This window comes from Hevea brasiliensis, chromosome 15, assembly GCF_030052815.1.
Source record: "Hevea brasiliensis isolate MT/VB/25A 57/8 chromosome 15, ASM3005281v1, whole genome shotgun sequence".
In the NCBI taxonomy this organism is placed as follows: domain Eukaryota; kingdom Viridiplantae; phylum Streptophyta; class Magnoliopsida; order Malpighiales; family Euphorbiaceae; genus Hevea; species Hevea brasiliensis.
Genome location: NC_079507.1, coordinates 30645205 through 30663788, shown reverse-complemented (window position 1 = coordinate 30663788; position 18584 = coordinate 30645205). Strand labels below are relative to the sequence as shown.

At 35.1% G+C, this 18584-nt stretch overlaps 1 non-coding gene across 1 annotated transcript; it reads right to left on the bottom strand.

Annotated features, from left to right (window-relative positions):
• Nucleotides 1-785: 785 nt before the first annotated feature.
• On the bottom strand, nt 786-892 carry LOC131174379 (small nucleolar RNA R71). The gene has a single exon (XR_009144627.1). It is a non-coding gene; the product is annotated as a small nucleolar RNA R71 (small nucleolar RNA).
• Nucleotides 893-18584: the final 17692 nt, after the last annotated feature.

Sequence of the window (18584 nt, the reverse complement as noted above, 5' to 3'; positions counted from 1 at the left end):
AATTTTGTTTGTGAAGTGTTGCTATTTTCAGGTTTTTGGAAGAAAATTACGGTGTTACTATTCATCGACAGATTTTTGGTTGAAATAGAAGGGTGGCGCATGCCTATTTTGAAGGAAATAACATTTTGATCATGACCAATGAATCCATAAGATTCTTTGGCCCCACCCTCTTGAGGCCAAATTCCATCGTTTTCTAGGGTTTTGAGGCATTTTTCTGTTTTTACTTTGATTTCTTTTTGTTTATAACAAGAACTTCTCAATCTGGTGAATTGATCTTTGATCCAGAAGTAGAAAAAATAGTTAAACAGTTGAGAAAATTGGCTAAGCAGGCTAAGCAGATTCCAAGTACATCTGAAGGAGTCCAATTTCCAAGGGAGTTAAGTTCGGGTTTGGATTTGGATTCAAAGTCCGAAAAAGAAACCATGGCTACTAGAACCTTGAAAGAGTTAGCTGCTTCTAATCTAAACCAATAGCCTTTGTGTATCCAATACCCTGCTTTAAATGTTGCTTTTGAGTTAAAATCTGGACTAATCAAATTGTTGCCTAAATTTCATGGTCTTGTAGGTGAGGATCCACATAAGCATTTAAAGGAATTTCATATTGTGTGTTCCAGCATGAAACCTCAAGGAGTTTCCAAGGACCAGATTAAGCTTTGACCTTACCCTTTCTCACTGGAAGGAACAGTTAATGATTGGTTGTATTACCTTCATTCTGGATCCATCAACTCATGGAATGGGATGAAGCAGATATTTTTGGAAAAGTATTTTCCTGCTTCCTGTGCTACCAACATAAGAAAATAAATTTTTAGTATCCGACAATACGATGGAGAGAGCTTATATGAGTATTGGGAGAGATTTAAGAAGCTGTGTGCAAGTTGTCCCCATCATCAAATAAGTGAGCAGTTTTGATTCAGCATTTCTATGAGGGACTTCTACCAATGAACCGCAGTACGATAGATGCTGCTAGTGGAGGAGCTTTGGTTGATAAGACACCAGAAGACGCAAGGAGGCTGATTGCTAAGATGGTAGCAAATTCTCGGCAGCTTGGAATGAGAATGGATCACACACCTATGAAGGTTAATGAGGTAAGTACATCTAACCTTGAGAAACAGATTTCTTATTTAACTTCTTTGGTGAGGCAGTTGGTTGTAAGGAACATGCAAACTGTTAAGGTATGTGGAATTTGCTCGGGTTTGGGTCATGCCACTGACTTGTGTCCTGCATTATAAGAGGATAAATCAATGCAACTTATTAATGCAGTAGGAAATTATGGACAGCCATAACACAGGTATGATACCTTTTCCAATACTTATAATCCAAGATGGCGAGATCATCCTAATTTGTGTTATGGGAATCAACTGGTGCAAAATCGATACTAGTAGCAGAGACCACAAGTGAATCAACCACCTTTGCCTCCCTCAAATCAAGGTATGTCACTTGATGAAATTGTTAAGGCTTTGGCTAACAATAGACAATAGTTTCAACAGGAGATCAGAAATAGCATTTAAAATATAGAGACGTAGATTGGTCAGTTAGCTTCATCTATGAGTAAGTTGGAAGCCTAAGGTTCTGGAAGGCTTCCATCACAAACAGTCATGAATCCCAGAGAAAATGCGAGTGCTATACTATTGCGGAGTGAGAACGAAGTTAATAACCAGACTCCACATGAGTCAATGAAAAAAAGAAGTAAGGAGTAACAGAATTTGAAGTTCCTAAAGTTGAGGTGAGTACTGAACCTAAACTGAATAAGGTTAATAATTCTGTTCTTCCTCCATTCCCATGCAGGTTGGCTAAGAATAAGAAAGAAGAACAAGAGAAAGAAATTTTGGAGACTTTTAGGAAGGTAGAAGTTAACATACCTTTACTTGATGTGCTCAAACAAGTTCCCAAGTATGCTAAATTCCTTAAGGAACAATGCACTACAAAGTGCAAGTTGAGGAATAATGAGAAGATCAGTGTGAGGGAGAATGTGTCAGCATTAATTTAGCAAAAATTACCCCCTAAGTGTAAGGATCCAGGTTCGTTTTCTATTCCTTGCAGAATAGGTGATTCTAAATTTGAATGTGCAATGGCAGATTTAGGAGCATCTATTAATGTTATGTCAAATTTAGTTTTTCAAACTTTAAATTTGGGTCCTTTGAAAGAAACCGGTGTCATTATTCAATTAGTTGATCGTTCTAATGCTTACCCATTAGGAGTAGTTGAGGATATGTTGGTGCAGGTTAGAGAATTGATTTTTCCTGTAGATTTTTACATTCTGAATATGGAGGATAGTGTTACCACATCAAATTCAGCTTTGATTTTGTTTGGAAGATCTTTCCTAAAAACTACAAAGACAAAAGTTGATGTGGATGATGGTACCTTAACTATGGAGTTTGATGGAGAGACTATGAAATTTAATATCTTTAAAGCCATGAAGTATCCTGTTGATGACCATTCTGTTTTTTCTATTAATGTTGTTGATACAGTTGTGCAGGATGTTTTTGAGTTAAGCATGGAGGATGAGTTAGAAGTAGTGATTAGTCAAGGAATTCAAGAAATCAGTACCAGTCAGCCATTAAGTGTAGAGGTTCAAGATGTAGTAATGGCATTGCAGTTATTACCTCCTATTCCAAAAATATATGGAGTATCAAAGATTAACTTACCTGTATCTCACACAAAATTATTACCTTTTGTGGTGCAGGCACCAGTTCTTGAACTCAAGCCTTTACCTGAGCATTTGAAGTATGTTTACTTGGGAAACAGTGAGACACTTCCAATTATCATCTCAAGCAATTTTGACAAAGATTCAAGAAGAAAGATTGACTAGGGTTCTGAGGGTACACAAGGAAGCAATTGGATGGACAATAGTTGACATCAAAGGTATAAGTCCATCAGTGTGCATGCACAGGACTTTACTAGAAGATGATCCTAAACCAAGTAGAGAAGCCCAAAGGAGGTTAAACCCACAAATGATGAAAGTTGTGAAGAAGGAGATTTTAAAACTACTGTATGCAGGAGTTATTTACCCAATTTCAGATAGCAAATGGGTAAGTCCAGTCCAAGTAGTGCGAAAAAAATCAGGAGTCACTGTGGTAGCAAATCAAGATAATGAACTTGTTCCAAGAACGATTCAGAGTGGATGGTGAATGTGCATAGACTACCGCAAGCTAAATTCAACAATAAAGAAGGACCACTTCCCACTGCCATTCATTAATCAGATGTTGAGCGGTTAGCAGGTAAGTCTTATTTTTGCATTCTTGATGGCTTTTCTGGATATAATCAAATTGTGATTACACCGGACGATCAAGAGAAGACTACCTTCACTTTTCCTTTTGGAACTTTTGCTTTTAGAAGTATGCCTTTCGGGCTTTGTAATGCACCTGCCACATTTCAGAGATGCAGGATGAGCATATTTTCATATTACATTGATACTTGCATTGAGGTGTTCATAGATGATTTTACTGTGTATGGTGATTCATTTGATGCATATTTACATCATTTGACTTCTGTTGTTGAGAGATGCATTGAGAAAAATCTTATTTTGAATTATGAGAAGTGTCATTTTATGATGGAACAGGGGATTGTTTTGGGTCATGTTGTTTATATTAGGGGTATTGAGGTGAATAAATCTAAAATTGTTTTAATTGTGAACTTACCGTACCCCACAACTGTGAGGGAAGTACGCTCTTTTCTAGGTCATACAGGTTTCTATCGTAGATTCATTAAGGATTTCTCTAAGATAGCATTGCCTTTGTCTAAAAACTTGCAAAAACATGTTTCTTTTGAGTTCAGTGAAAAGTGCAAGGAGGCTTTTGACAAAATGAAATCTGTATTGACATCACCCCTTATTATCCAGGCTCCTGATTGGACTATACCATTTGAAATTATGTGTGACGCGAGTAATTATGCAGTGGGAGCAGTTTTAGGGTAGAATGTTGGGAAGCTCTTTCATGTGATTTATTATGCATCTAAAACACTTAATTCAGCTCAGCGTAATTATTCTACGATCGAAAAAAGTTTTTGGCTATAGTTTTTGCTTTAGATAAATTTTGATCATATTTGCTTGGTTTTAAAATAATTATCTTCTTTGATCATGCAGCGTTGAAGTATCTCTTGGCAAAGAAGGAAGCAAAACCAAGGTTGATTAGATGGATCCTTCTACTGCAAGAATTTAATCTTCAAATCAAAGATAAGAAAGGAGCTAAGAACCTTGTAGTAGATCATTTGAGTGAGTTAGTGACACAAGAAGATCCAGTTCCTTTGCAGGAACTTTTTCTTGATGAGCAGTTATTTAAATTGCAAGGTATGATCCCTTGGTGTGCTGATTTGGTGAATTATTTGGTTACTAAGGTTGTGCCTTTTGATTTGAGTAGAGCTAAGAAAGAGAAATTGAAAAGTGAGGCTCAGTATTATGTATGGGATAACCCATATTTGAGGAAATTTTGTTTAGATCAAATTATTAGGAGATGTGTTCCTGATAATGAGATTCAATTTATTCTTGCTTGTTGTCATGCCTATGCATGTGGAGGTCATTTTGGACCCAAAAGAAGAGGTAGAAAAATATTAGACTATGGTTTTCACTAGCCCACTATATTTCATGATTCATATTTGATTTGTAAAAATTGTGAACAATGTCAAAGAAGAGGAAGTTTAACCCGTAGGAATGACGTGGTTTAGAATCCAATACTTGTTGATGAGATTTTTATTATGTGGGGTATTGATTTTATGGATCCATTTCCTTCTTCTTTTGGCTTTGTTTATATTACTTGCTGTTGATTATGTTTCGAAATGGGTGGAAGCCAAAGCCACCAGGACTGATGATTCTAAAGCTGTTGTAGGTTTTATCAAGTCAAACATTTTTAGCAGGTTTAAAGTTCTAGAGCTTTGATCAATGACCAGGGCACACATTTTTGTAATAGAACTATTGAGGCATTGTTGAGGAGATATGGTATTTTCCATAGAGTATCTACAGCTTATCACCTCAAACAAGTGAGCAAGCAGAGGTGTCTAACAGAGAGATCAAGTCTATTTTAGAAAAAATAGTGAAGCTAAATAGAAAAGATTGGAGCCTTGGACTTAATGATGCTTTATGGGCTTACAGGACTGCTTATAAGACACCCATAGGTATGTCCCCCTACAGATTAGTGTTTGGTAAGTTGTGTCACCTTCTTGTTGAGTTAAAACATAAGGCTTATTGGGTTGTTAGACATTGTAATTTGGATTTGGATACTGCTGGTGTGGAAAGAAAATTACAATTGCTGGAATTAGAGGAAATTCGACTTAAGGCTTATGAGAACTCTAAGATCTATAAAAAAAAGACCAAGGCATTCCATGACAAACTAATTCTAAGGAAGCAGTTTGTGATTGGGCAAAAAGTTTTATTGTATAATTCTAGATTAAAGCTAATGTCTGGTAAGTTGCATTCTCGTTGGATTGGACCCTTTGTTGTTACTAATGTGTTTCCTTATGGTGCAGTTGAAATTCAAAGTTTAGGAACTAATAAGGTGTTCAATGTTAATGGTCATAGACTTAAGCCATTTTATGAGGGGTTTCAGGAGCATACAGTGGAGGAGCTTAAATTGAGTAACCCAATTTATGTAGATTCAGGATCTTTTCCATGTCGAGCTAACGACGATAAACAAAAGCACTTTTTGGGAGGCAACCCATAGGTGGCTTGTTAGCCCTAATCATATTTGTTTTCTTTCTCTTATCTTATTTTATTTTCTAGGAATTTTTTTTTTGTTTTCTTTTGCATTTGGGCTTTACATTGGGAACAATGTAAGTTTTAAGTGTTGGGGAGGAGAAATTTGTTGCTTTAATAAAATAAAATAAAATAAAATAAAATAAAATTTGTTCTCATAAGCTTGATTCATGATTCTATATTAACTCTCAGAGAGAAGTGCTTTGTCCATGAAATGATTTTTCTATTTTAGATTGAATTTTTGAGATTTTAAGCAAGGTAATAGTAACTTTAATGATGGATTTTCCTTCTTCTCCATACTATAGAGCAATTTTTTTTCTGCATAAATCATTTAGGCTTTATTTAATGGTAAAACGATTAGTTATGTGTGCTTTAAACTAGTGTCATGCATATTTCAGAACTTTTTTTAATCTATCAGGGCACTTTATAATATGTTGATGCATAAATTGGGGGAAATAAAAGGTTGAACTTGAAAATTGCTTCGCTATTTTAGTTAAGCAAACTAATCAGGGGTCTTTATGAACCCCATGTCGATTCTCAAGCCAAAAGCTAGCTAGGATATGAGCAAGGTACTTTTCTGAAGGTGACGGTTGAAATAAAAAAAAGGTAACTATGACGAGATAGAAGTACCAATTTCAAAATTTAAAAAAAAAAAGCTCATTTCTATCTCCCCTAAGATTTGCAAAGAGCTATAATTGTTGTGCCTTGATAAATTAACCTTGTGTTTTGGTATGTATTGATTTAAAATTTTATGAAACTTTAATTGTGTGAGCTTAATTGATTTCAAGCCTTTTGTTTTGTGTTGGAGAATTATTGATATAGTGGTATGGTGTTGATGGAATTTGTTATGATGGTTATTACCTTACTTGCCTCTTCTTTCAAACCTTTAATCTTTTATTAGAAAATGTTGTGATAGGATGAAGTTAAGTGAACTTCTAAGTGGAGTTGATTGAGAGTTTAAGTCATGCTTGAGGATAAGCATGGAATTAGTGTGGGGGAATTTGACAAGTGCATAATTTATTAATTTTATTCCCATCACATTTAGTGTTTCTAGGGTATCTTTATTCCTAATTCAATTAATTAAAGTATAATTATCTATTAGGCATATATTTAGAGAGTTGTTGGAATAATTGTGTTAAATAGAGAAATTTTTAGCATTGGCATTAATTTGACTCTTGCTGTACTTTTCAGGGTTTTTGTGAAGTTCCAGAGCATAGAAGTGTGGAAGGAAGCTTGGAAAGGTTAAAGGATTGAGAAGTGTTGCTGATACAAAGTACATGGGTCATGTAAGCACAACCATGGACCCGTGTAACATTCTGCCAGAAGAAATCCAGAGAACCGAGGAAGAAACAAAGTACACAGACCGTGTAACTTGACTCGTGTAAATCCTAGAGACCATGTAACCTTCTGTGCCAATGCAAGACATACCCATTCAGCTCCAGTAAGTTACACGGCCCTGGGCCGTGTATCCGTCGACAATCAGTTTCCTGATTTTGCTCCAGTTGCAGTTTTTGATAAAGAGAAAGACTCTTAACACCTCAGGGACTCTAAAAACCTAACCCTAGGCCATTTATTATAAATAAAAGAGGCAGCAGCCGACACAAAGAAATCAGACCTTCGTTCTCCATAAACATTCTAGATTTCTTAAATTTTCTATTTTATTTTTCTGTAAGCCATGAACATGAGGGGCTAAATTCTTAATTCAGTTCAAAGGATTCAAGTTCTTTTGCATGATTTGTGAGACCAGGTTCTTAATTTAATTTATGTCTTTTTGAATATCTATTGTTTTCTGATTTTATTATCTTTGATCTATTGAATGATTTGCTAAAAAGGCTTATTAGTTAATTGTTTGATGTGATCAATTACTAGTTCATCTTCATAATCTGTAATTGTTGTGTAAGATTGAACATGAGTAGCAATTAGGTTTTATTGATTATGATCCCAGTTTTCGATAATAACCTAAGGAAATAATAGGGTGAATTAAATAATTTATGTTTCATAAATTGTTGTTCAGCTTAACTACTTCCTATTCTTATTGCAGTTATTAATTTGATGAGGATTGCTTAATACCAATTCAGTTAATAATTAGAGTCAACAAGAGTGCTGGGCTCAAATTGATGAGTATAGAGAAGTTAGGAATTTTACCTCGCTGTTTGGTAAATTTACGTTAAGTGTTCAATAAGAGATAATAGTATTTCTTTTGTCTATGATCGAATCAATGCATTGGAATGCGAATTACCTTGAACTAAAGTTTGTTTAATTTGAGAGTTTCATATTTAATTTTAGTTCTTAATTTTTTATTTTTGATTTCTTCTTTGGATTGCGAATTACCCCCCCCCTCCCCCCCAACCTTTTTTTCTTTTTCCATTACACAAGTGCACGAAATTTAATAATTCAGTCTCTAGGGTTTAACCTAGATTTACCACTTACTGCAGAAAATATTTCATAACTGGTAATTTCAGTTAATTTAATTTCTGGTGGATTCGATGGCCATCAATGGACTACCTATGGTGAGGGTGTTACAATTCTTCCCCTCTAAATAAAATTTTGTCCTCGAAATTTACCCAGTATAAATAATCGAGAAACCGCTATATCCTTGTCTCTCCGCTTTTTCATGTTATAATACCTCATGTTCTCTTTAGTCTATCTTACTAGTCGTAGCTTTACAATCTTATCCTTATCTCGATTTACTATTAGAAATATATAGCTCTATACAATAGTCCCAAGTCAGTACTGTAATCTGCAGCTTACAGCACAAACATCGAGAATATTGCGTAGTTACCATGATATATCCTAATAGATCAGATTTTTCCTATACTTATCCTTAATCAGCTCTGTACTCATTCTCTTTTATCTCATAAATAGTCTCTTTCTTATTTCCATCCATTATCTTTAATACGATCCTTTTCAATTGATAATCTACCAAGCTTCCAAAGCTCTACCAAACCACCTCAAAACCCTAACTTTCCTTCACGAAATTTTGTTCCTACCACTAAAGCAAGACTTGGGCAGCAATTTGAAGAGGAAAATGTGAAGTTGGAGCTTAGAAAAATTCTGTACTCAAGAGGTTAGTGCCACTTTTGCTTATTTTTCTCTTATATTCCTTGTTACAACATCAATTTAAGCTAGAATATGTGAAATTGGAAGAAAAATAGGCATATTAAATTCCCTTTAAAATTTTGGTAGCCTTAGGGTACCTTAGGGTTTCATCAATTTGATTGTATAATAGTTGTGTATGGCTGCCATTGAACATGATTTTGGTGTTTTAATTCATGGATTGTATGTATATGAAGAATTATAATTGTTGGAGTTAGGGTTTGGGACACAAATTTTGTATTTGCTCATGTGTTGGTGAATGGAAGTTCTAATGGTCAATTACTAACCATTTGGCTAAGTATAATGAGGAATTAAAGTGAATTGTAGCTTTGGATTTGAGGCTGGGTGTGCTGCCTTGAGTGACTTACAGGACAGAATGCGAGTCCAGGAAGTTTGGGTAGCTATAATTTGCATTGTGTAGGTTCAATTGGTGTAAGGCCAAGTGGACATACAATTAGACACATAATGGCACAACTTTGATGAGGGAACCCTATCCAGAAAACAAACTTAGGATGCCTTAAAAAATTGACCAAATCCAGGTAGCACCAACACTGCCTGGGCAAAATGACTAAATGAACAGTGTTCATTCATTTAGTCATAACTCAGTGTAGAAAGGTCCAATTAACCTAAAATTTATATCAATGGAAAGCTGAGGTACTTTAGAACAACTTTTATGTAGAACACAAACTCAAATTCTGGACTTAACTAAATGAAATTGCTAGCCAAAGTTGAACTATCAAATCTAGCATAACCAAAATTGCCTAGAAATTCTGGGTAAAGGCAATTCAATCAGTTATGGTGAAATAGCCATAACTTAAGCTAGAAAACTTCAAATGAGGTGATTCAAAAAGTGAAATGTAACTAAACACAATAAGGAACAACCTTGATGGAGAACATTTGGCCAAATTCTCACTGTAGAATGGCCTAATGGAACAGTGAACTCTAGTACCCAAAACTGAAAATTTTGATTTATCCTCCATTGGTTAGAAGCAATGCTTGGCAACTAATGCCAACACTTTTGGAAACCAAAATGTGGTAATTTCTATGTGATTAGAAATCATGTAACTATTATGCATTGGATAGTCAATAATTTGACCTAAATAGTAAAATTAATAACAACCTTACATGTAAAAAAAAAATAATAATAATTCAATCAATAACTTTGTAATGTACCCTAGTACACCTAGTAAAGATTGGTTTGGATAGATTGGCATGCCAATAGGGTTCAGTTAGTGGTAATGCACATGGCATTATGTCATTCTGTGATTTTATGGCTTTTAGCCATTTTGATATTAGTGTGATACTTGGCCTTGTGCCCAATGTTTATTATAGCTTGTTAGCTGTTCTGTTGCACACCGAGAAAGACATTGTGACCGATGGTGTGACGGCCTGAGGTACTTGGTACCCAATGCCAGTTTACCCATTTGTCCAGTCCAGTCATCCAGTATAGGTTACTTGAGCAACGAAAATGGAAATGGATAAATTTAAGTAAACAACTAATATAAACAACGCCATATGAATAATATTACAAATAAACTGTCTATATGAGAAATCAACATATACATTGCATATTTACTTTCTTTGTAACATCCTCCCTATAAGTGTTCTGTACGTTATATTCCTCCAGTAGTCAAATAACAGTCCAGGCAAGTCAGGATGTCTAGAACTACACTTCGGGGATAGTGAACAGACATATAATGATGAAATAAATAAAAAGAAAATACAAGAAAAAACAAACAAAAATGAAAGAGAGAAAATGATGCTAAGTTAAATGAGCCGGCACCGCAGTGATGGATGACTGCACTGGGAAGGCCATTGTCGACCCCAGGACCGTGGGGAACCCTCTGAATTTAATTTTGAGACATAAATAAAGGTTTATTGAAATGTAATTGACACTAGAAATATCAAAGAAAAATTAATAGATTAGTACAAAGAAAAATAAAAAATCGAGAAACAGACAAAAATCGGTGTTACCGAAAAATCAGGAATATAATCCAAAGTGGGGTATTTTGGTCATTTGACACATAGTGTTGCCTTTTGACCTCAATCTCCATTAAAAATAAATGATATTACACTTAGAAAATGTCATGAAAAATTAAATTGTGATACATTATAAGAATAGTGAAAGAAATGGGGGATAAAATCCAATTTATGAAACTTTGAATAATTAACATTAAAATCCAAGTTAGTGCTCCACTAACTTGGATATTGGGACCCTTATCACAGCCTTGGGACAACAGATAGCACTCACCATCATATTCTTCATCATCCCATTTTACTTTGCCGAAATGAATTCCACCATGGAAATCACCATGGCCACCCGACATGCAACCTCCATGGGTGCATGATGAAGCCATCCTTTCTACTTCTTTCCTTCATTAAAGCTTGCCTACTCACCTTGGGGAAGATATTGGCAACAAGAAAAGCAAGATTTTGTAAAGTTTTGATAAGCTTCAAAAGTGGTAAGTGTCCAAAACCTCTCCTTTGCTTTAGTAAACCTTGTGTTTAGGTTGAGGCGAGTATTTTGATGAAGAGAAATGAAAGAAATAGTGAGAAATGGACTTGTCCATTTTTGGCAGCCATGAACCTTTGTTGAGCTTGAGTTATTTTTATTTCTAATGAATGGAAATGAAGGTTGATTAATTTAAATGAAAGTTGTAGTAAGTTTGTATCTAAGTATATGCATGTAGTGTTTGAATTAAGGGTGTGAAATGGAACTTAGATGCCTTGAGCAAACTGCCATATTTTGTCACACCCTACCCCTCTGTAAGACATAACATGATCCCGTAAAGTACCTAATGAATTACCAACTCCGTCTACTGCTAACCCATTAAATACACTTCAAGGGATTTTAAAAGCTTTTCTTACTTCTTTTACAGTGGTGAGCACTATTTACAGGTGTTAAAAACTTTTTTGAACTGAAGTGATAGAACTAACACATTTGAATTATTTGGAATTTTTATAAAAATTTTGGCAGAGTGCCATCTATATTTTGGATAAAACAGTTCTTCAGAAAAACCTGTAAAAAGCACTTCAATATATATTTCCAAATCTCAACTCCAACATGTTTCTCAACACAACATATTTCTCAACTCAAATCCATAGTAATTTTTCAAAGACTAAGATACAAGAAATATAATACAATTTTTTTTACAAGTAAAAATAACTCATAATTTACTTTACAACTTTAATGTACAATTTTAATTTACAACTGCTCAAAACCAAGAACACTATATACATACAGTGAACATACATTACAATATAAAATGCAGAATATGATATACTCAATATACCCGATGATCTCTCAATGTAGTACTAGCAGCCTAGTCTGCTACCTTGTCAGTCTGTCTACCTGCGACAGTAATGAAAAGCTATCACTGAGTAAAATTTACTCAGTGGTGCACAATAACAATTTGAAATGCGATATATAAATCTTTTATTGGCAGTTCACAAATCAAATGATTCACAATTCCATTTCACACTTTACAAAATTCATCTAACACAAATTTGATCAAATAACTGAGTAACACAGTTTTGCCAATCAATAACACAATTTGATCAAATAATTGAATAATACAATATTGCCAATCGATAACACAATTTAGGCCATGACACAATTTTTCCACACATGCCGTGTTGTACACCACTAAAAGACACACTCACCCCAATAATCGAAATCAATGAGGGAGGAAGCTAGCTGAATAATGAGTACTCATCCACACTCACCTCAGACTGGGAAGTCAAAGAGGGAGGAACATAATCACACTCACCCCAGACTAATAAGTCAAAGAGGGAGGAATATATCACACTCACCCCATAAATGGAGGAGGAACATAGTAACAGTGTCATGCCAAGTGTGAATCAAAACAATTTCAAATCACAATATTTCATACAAACCATAAATCACATTTTATCTCAAAATTTCCATTTGCAAAGTTGGCAACACAATAATTTCCAAATAATATTCCCAAAACCAAAGCAATAAAAAATTATTCATAACTCATTTCTCCAAATAAATTTGCTAGTAAAAGCAGTGAATATAAAAGAATTGTGCACAGACACAATTTAAAACTATAATGTTCAATTAAATTTTTAAGTAGAAAATGAGAAGTCAAAATTATTGTGCACAAACACAATTTAAAACAATAACGTACAAATAATCATAATTTATTTCAATTGAAAAATTCAAAAGAAATAAATATTGTGCACAAACACAATTTAAAACAATAATGTACAATAGTCATAATTCATTTCAATTGAAAAATTCAAAAGAAATAGTCGTTGTGCACAAACACAATTTAAAATAATAACATAGAAATAATCATAATTTATTTCAATTGAAAAATTCAAAAGAATTAATTATTGTGCACAAACCTCTGATAACTGTCTCTTGGCTCTGACTCAGTGTTTCCTTGCCCTTCCCTGAGTCTTTGCTAACTGAGAAACACAATTTGAAGTGTTTCAGTACTTAATTAAACTATCTCTAACGATAATGTTTGATAAATAATTCACTGAATGCTATTATTTGCTTAATCACCTAATATACCGACCCTCGATGCGTTCTAGGTAAATTAGGTTTTAGTGTCACTAATATGTCACATTCGATAGTGTTTTAGGGTTAGTACACGTTACCAATTTCATTTCCTTGTTTAGTGCATTTTATTGCAACTTGCTGGATTCCGGTATACTAGTTTGACCTAGCCGGAAGACCTAGTTCCCTCAGTTTTTGGGTTTTGGTCAAAACTACAAACTTGTAGATCTATGTCTTATGGAACGCGGTGCAAAATTTTAGGTCATTCTGAGTTATGTAGACCAAGTTATGGTCATTTTACTATTGCTGGTCAAATGGCATCAAATTAGGTCATTTTAGGTCAAATTTGGTCAACTTTGGTTCGGCCAGTTTTTGGACCCGAACTTGTGCAAGCTGTTTGACTTGCTTATGGTCATTTCTGGGCTTTGGTGTCTTCATAAGACTTGTAGGTATGGGTCTTAACTATTCATGGTTAAAATTTCAGGTCAATTGGACTTGTTTTGAGTGAGTTATGGCCTAAACACTAACTGCTGCTGAATTGGTCAATTTTCAGGTCTCAATTGTACTTAATCCGGATTTGGTCATTTTTCAAGCTACCTTGCAGGCAGAATTTTGGTATGTTGAAAGTTGGCACATTTTGTGCCTAGTTTCACCTCCAATTGGTCTCATACCAATTGGAGTTACACATTTAAAGTTGTAGGCTAAAATGCATACTGCCCTTAAATACATTGCATAAACATGTATCAATTACACATTTGCCTTGCTACAAGTCCACTTCTCTTACCAATTATGTTTTGGTACATTACCAAAACCATATACCACCTTACCTTAAAGTCATTTTGGGCAGAATACAAATATCCTCAGCATACCAAATGAAACTCTAATTCACAAAGTCCAAATACAACCACATATACACATAAACATTTCTAATTCTTACATACACTTTACACAACCAATTTATATACATATTCATCAATCCTCAATATCACAATTTATCCAATATCTCCATGAATTCAAACATTCATTAAGGAGTCCCAAAGCTGCCGAAATGCTCCACAATGCCAAAGTGTCCCACAATTTGTCAACTTCCATCCCAATTGCACAATCACCACATATATACATGGAATTAACTTAGTTGGACATTAATCACCCTACTCAACATAATTTCCCATCAAATAAATGTAAGAATAAATCATCAATTATACAACTCCTTAGCTGTCCAAACTGGATATATCAAGAACTTCTCAAAACTTAAAAATTCCTTCACAAAGCACACACCCATAACATGTATACAAAGTTTAACAAAGCAATATTCAAAATCTCAAACTTACCTATTGTTGGGACTTGTTCAATCTTCACTAAAACTTCTTAATATTGGTATTAAGCTCTTCCTTGTGATGTGGGGACAATTTTTAATGAAGAAACCTAGATGATTGGAAGTGAAATGAGGAGATTAATGGAGCTTCATGCAAACGGCAATGGAGGTTTTATCTTTCTTCATTTCGGCAAGGTTGAGGAAAATGGAGAAGATGAAGATTTCAGCTTGTATTATGGATTTACACCTGCCATTTAGTGTTTAATTTAATCCCTAGTGGTCCACTCACACAATTTAAATCATATAATAAGTTTAACTCCCATTTATTCCACATTAAACCCTTCATTTTTGCTATTTACTTTAGGTGCCACCAATTTAATTTTTCATTATATTTTCCAAGTGTAATATTATTTATTTTTAATGGACATTTAGGTCAAAAGACAATTCGGGATGTCAAATGTAACACCCTCCCTGTACTAACTCCGTACATTCTCTTTATTCGGTGGGTGTCGGTCCCATACTAGAACGTCCGGAAAAATATTTAAACTAAAGTCGAGAATCATAATTAACTCAAATATTAATAAGAAAAATTTAGTAAAAATTTTTAGAAATAAAATACAACCAAGTTAAACGAGCCGGTGCCCTAGCGATGGGTAACCAGAGGGAAGTTGCGTTCTCGCAACGAGGAGCCTTAGACCCGGGGGAAAAATTATAAAATAATTTTTGGGACTCCATAGAAGGGTTATTGAGGTTCCCATGGCATTAGAATGCCAAGAAAATACCTAGAAAATTTTTTCAATCGGTACAGACAATTTTGACCCGTTCAGCCAAACGGAGGGCATTTTGGTCATTTCGCCTTCAGAGGTGATTTTTGGCCGACTTGTCCAGTTGAGTAAATAATTAATATGACATAAAATATGAATAAACATTACTAGAAATTAGATTGAAAATGAGTAGTGGAGGAAAGAAAAGAAAAATCAAAGAAAAGCTCATTTATGACATCTTGATGATGTCATTTATAAATTATGACCAATCACAATTGAGCTATCATTTGACTAACTAATAAAAAGACTAAATGAAGACTAAATTCATCAAAAAAACCAGCAGCCATCCCTCTCTCCTCAAGTGCAGTCGAAACTTCTTCCTTCCTCCCTCCATTGATGTTCAATCAAGCAAGCTCCCTTTCTCCTTTGTTTCCACCACTAAACCCTAAACCCCTTCATTAAAACTTAACCACACCTCTTGGGCAAGTGTTTGGCAGCCTAGAAAGTGAAGGAAAGTGAAGATTTAACTTGGGAAAAATCTGCCTACAAGAGGTTAGTGCATCTATATCCTCAAAACTCTTTATTTTCATGGTTTGGGACTTGAAACTTAGTAAGAATTGTAATTTAAATGAACAAAAACTCATGTGTATGAGTACATAAATTTCGACTGCCCTAGCTATGGAATAGGAGGGAGTGTTTTTGATGAGCTTGAAGTGAACTAGAATTATGTTGGAAGTTTATAAACACAAGAATAATGAATTAAAAGCTAACTAAGGTAAATTGTATAAAACATGAATTTGAATTATGGTTTTGTGAGCAAAATGTAAACTTGGCTTAGGAAATTATTAGATAACATTTTAATGGTCAATTAATGACCATTTTAGGTAAGTTGACCACAATTTGGGCTGAAAAATAGTATGGCAAAGTGAAGGTGTAAGCTGCCCTAGGACAGCAGCAATGGACTGAAATTTCAGTCCAATTACACAGCCATAACTTTGGCTGTGTTAGTCCAATTGGTGTTTGGCCAATTGGACATGAAACTAGGCTTATAATAGCACATTTTTTCTGAAGAAACCATGCCCAAAAGACCAAAGCAAGAGGACCAAAACTTGGCCCCAATCCGGATACCCTGTAACTGATTCTGCAGAATTGACCAAATGATATTCAAAAAAGGAAATTCAACTAGGCAAAATAAGGAACAACTTTTATGTTTACCAAATCCTCAAATTTTCACTGTAACAGTTCCAAATGGAACAGTAAAGTTATGGTACAAAATCTAAAAAATCTGCTCCTTTGGTTTAATGCTTAGAAATGGTATTAACGCTTAATGCCAACAAGTTTTAAATACAAAATGTGGTATGTTGGGAGTGCCAAAGTCAATGTACATATTTTCTATCCAAAAGTCAACATTTTTGTTGACCAATGAGGTGAATAGTAACACCAAAACATGAAATTCACAAATTGAAGAATTTAAAAGTTTCCAATGCCCTAGTATACCTAACATGAGTGGTTTGGATAGTTTGGCATGCCAATAGGGTTCAGTTAGCGATCGCACATGGCGATATGCCATTCAGTGATTTCATGGCTTTTAGCCATTCGACTTTGTATTGAGACTTGGCCTTGTGCACGATACTATTTACGACTTGTTAGCCGCTCATTACACCGGGAGATGCATATGTGACCGATGGTGTGACGGCCCGAGGTACTAGGTAGCCAGTGCCAGTTTACCCGTTATCCAGTCCAGTCGTGTAGTGTAGGTTACTTGGGGCAAACAAATGAATAAAAGTGAACAAAGTTAATGAAATAATGAATATACCATTACTAAACAAAGAAAGCATACACATTCTATACACATTTATTTTCTTGCTATTTTCCTTTATTATATTATTGCACCACTAAGCATTATTTCTTAGCGCGTTGCTTTGGCCACGCGTAGGTTCTGGAGATCCCGATCGAGAGCCCAGTAGACCACAGACTGGGTGAGTCCATCCTGCAGTTCTGCACAGTGTCCTTGTCACCTCAACTTCTGCAGTGCATTGGTAGGACACTAGGTGTCATTTTGATATTGTGTAGCAAATTTTTACTTTCTCATATGTATTTGAACTTATGTAATATATTTTGATGTTCATGTAAATAATGAAAGTCATGACTATGAATGAAAAATTTGAGCATTTATTTATTGCTTGTATATGAGTATTATGAGAAATGGATGTTTGAGAAATGAAAAGGTTATTGAGAACTGAAATTAAGAAATATTGTTGAGATTTTGGATATTGGAGTTTGAGATGATGGAATACAAATATTGGAAGTGTTTTTAACAGGTTCCGAAGAACTGTTTTCTCCATTTTTAGTCGGTACTCCGCCGGATTTTCTTTAAAATCTTCAGAACCTCAAATAAATAATACTTTTGATAAATGGCTAGAATAAACTATATTTCATAAATTATATTCACAAGCATGGTATAAATTAATTAAGGTATATTAGAGTGTGCCAGTACACCGTGTGGCATTACTTACTCGGGTATACTGTACACGGGTAAGGGGTGTCACATTTAGTGGTATCAGAGCACGGTTTAGGCGTTTCTGGGCCTAGATTGAGCCCATACCATGCATTGCATTTGTAAGAGTCGAGGTGACACTAATGCAGATCTGTTTGTTTTTGTTATTTTGAATAGGATATGGACCCTTCATCTCAGAGAGCTGTTGAGGAGGAAGTGGAGAGTCATGCTCCACCTACAGCAGCTGAGACTGGGGGCATGAGAGAATCTGCTCCGCCAGCTCAAGCAGAGCCTGCTCAGCCTCCACAGGCTATGTTCCAACAAATGGCCGACTTCTTTAGACAAATGGCCGGAGTAATGCCAGCACCACGACCACCACCACCAGCTCCACAGTAGAAATCACACCTGGAAAGACTAAGAAAGTTTGGAGCTGTGGACTTCTATGGCAAGAGAGAAGATGACTCATTGCAGTAGAATTGGTTGAATGCAGGCAGAGTCCTAAAACAACTCCACTGCACTCCAGAGCAAAACCTGGAAGCTGCCATATCTTTGCTGCAAGACGATGCATATGAGTGGTGGAACACTGTGTCTAGTGAAGTGCAGCCAGAAGCTGTAACTTGGGACTTCTTCCTCTCTGAATTCAAGAAGAAATATGTGGGTAATGTATAGCTGGAAGAGAGAAGAAGAGAGTTTATTAAC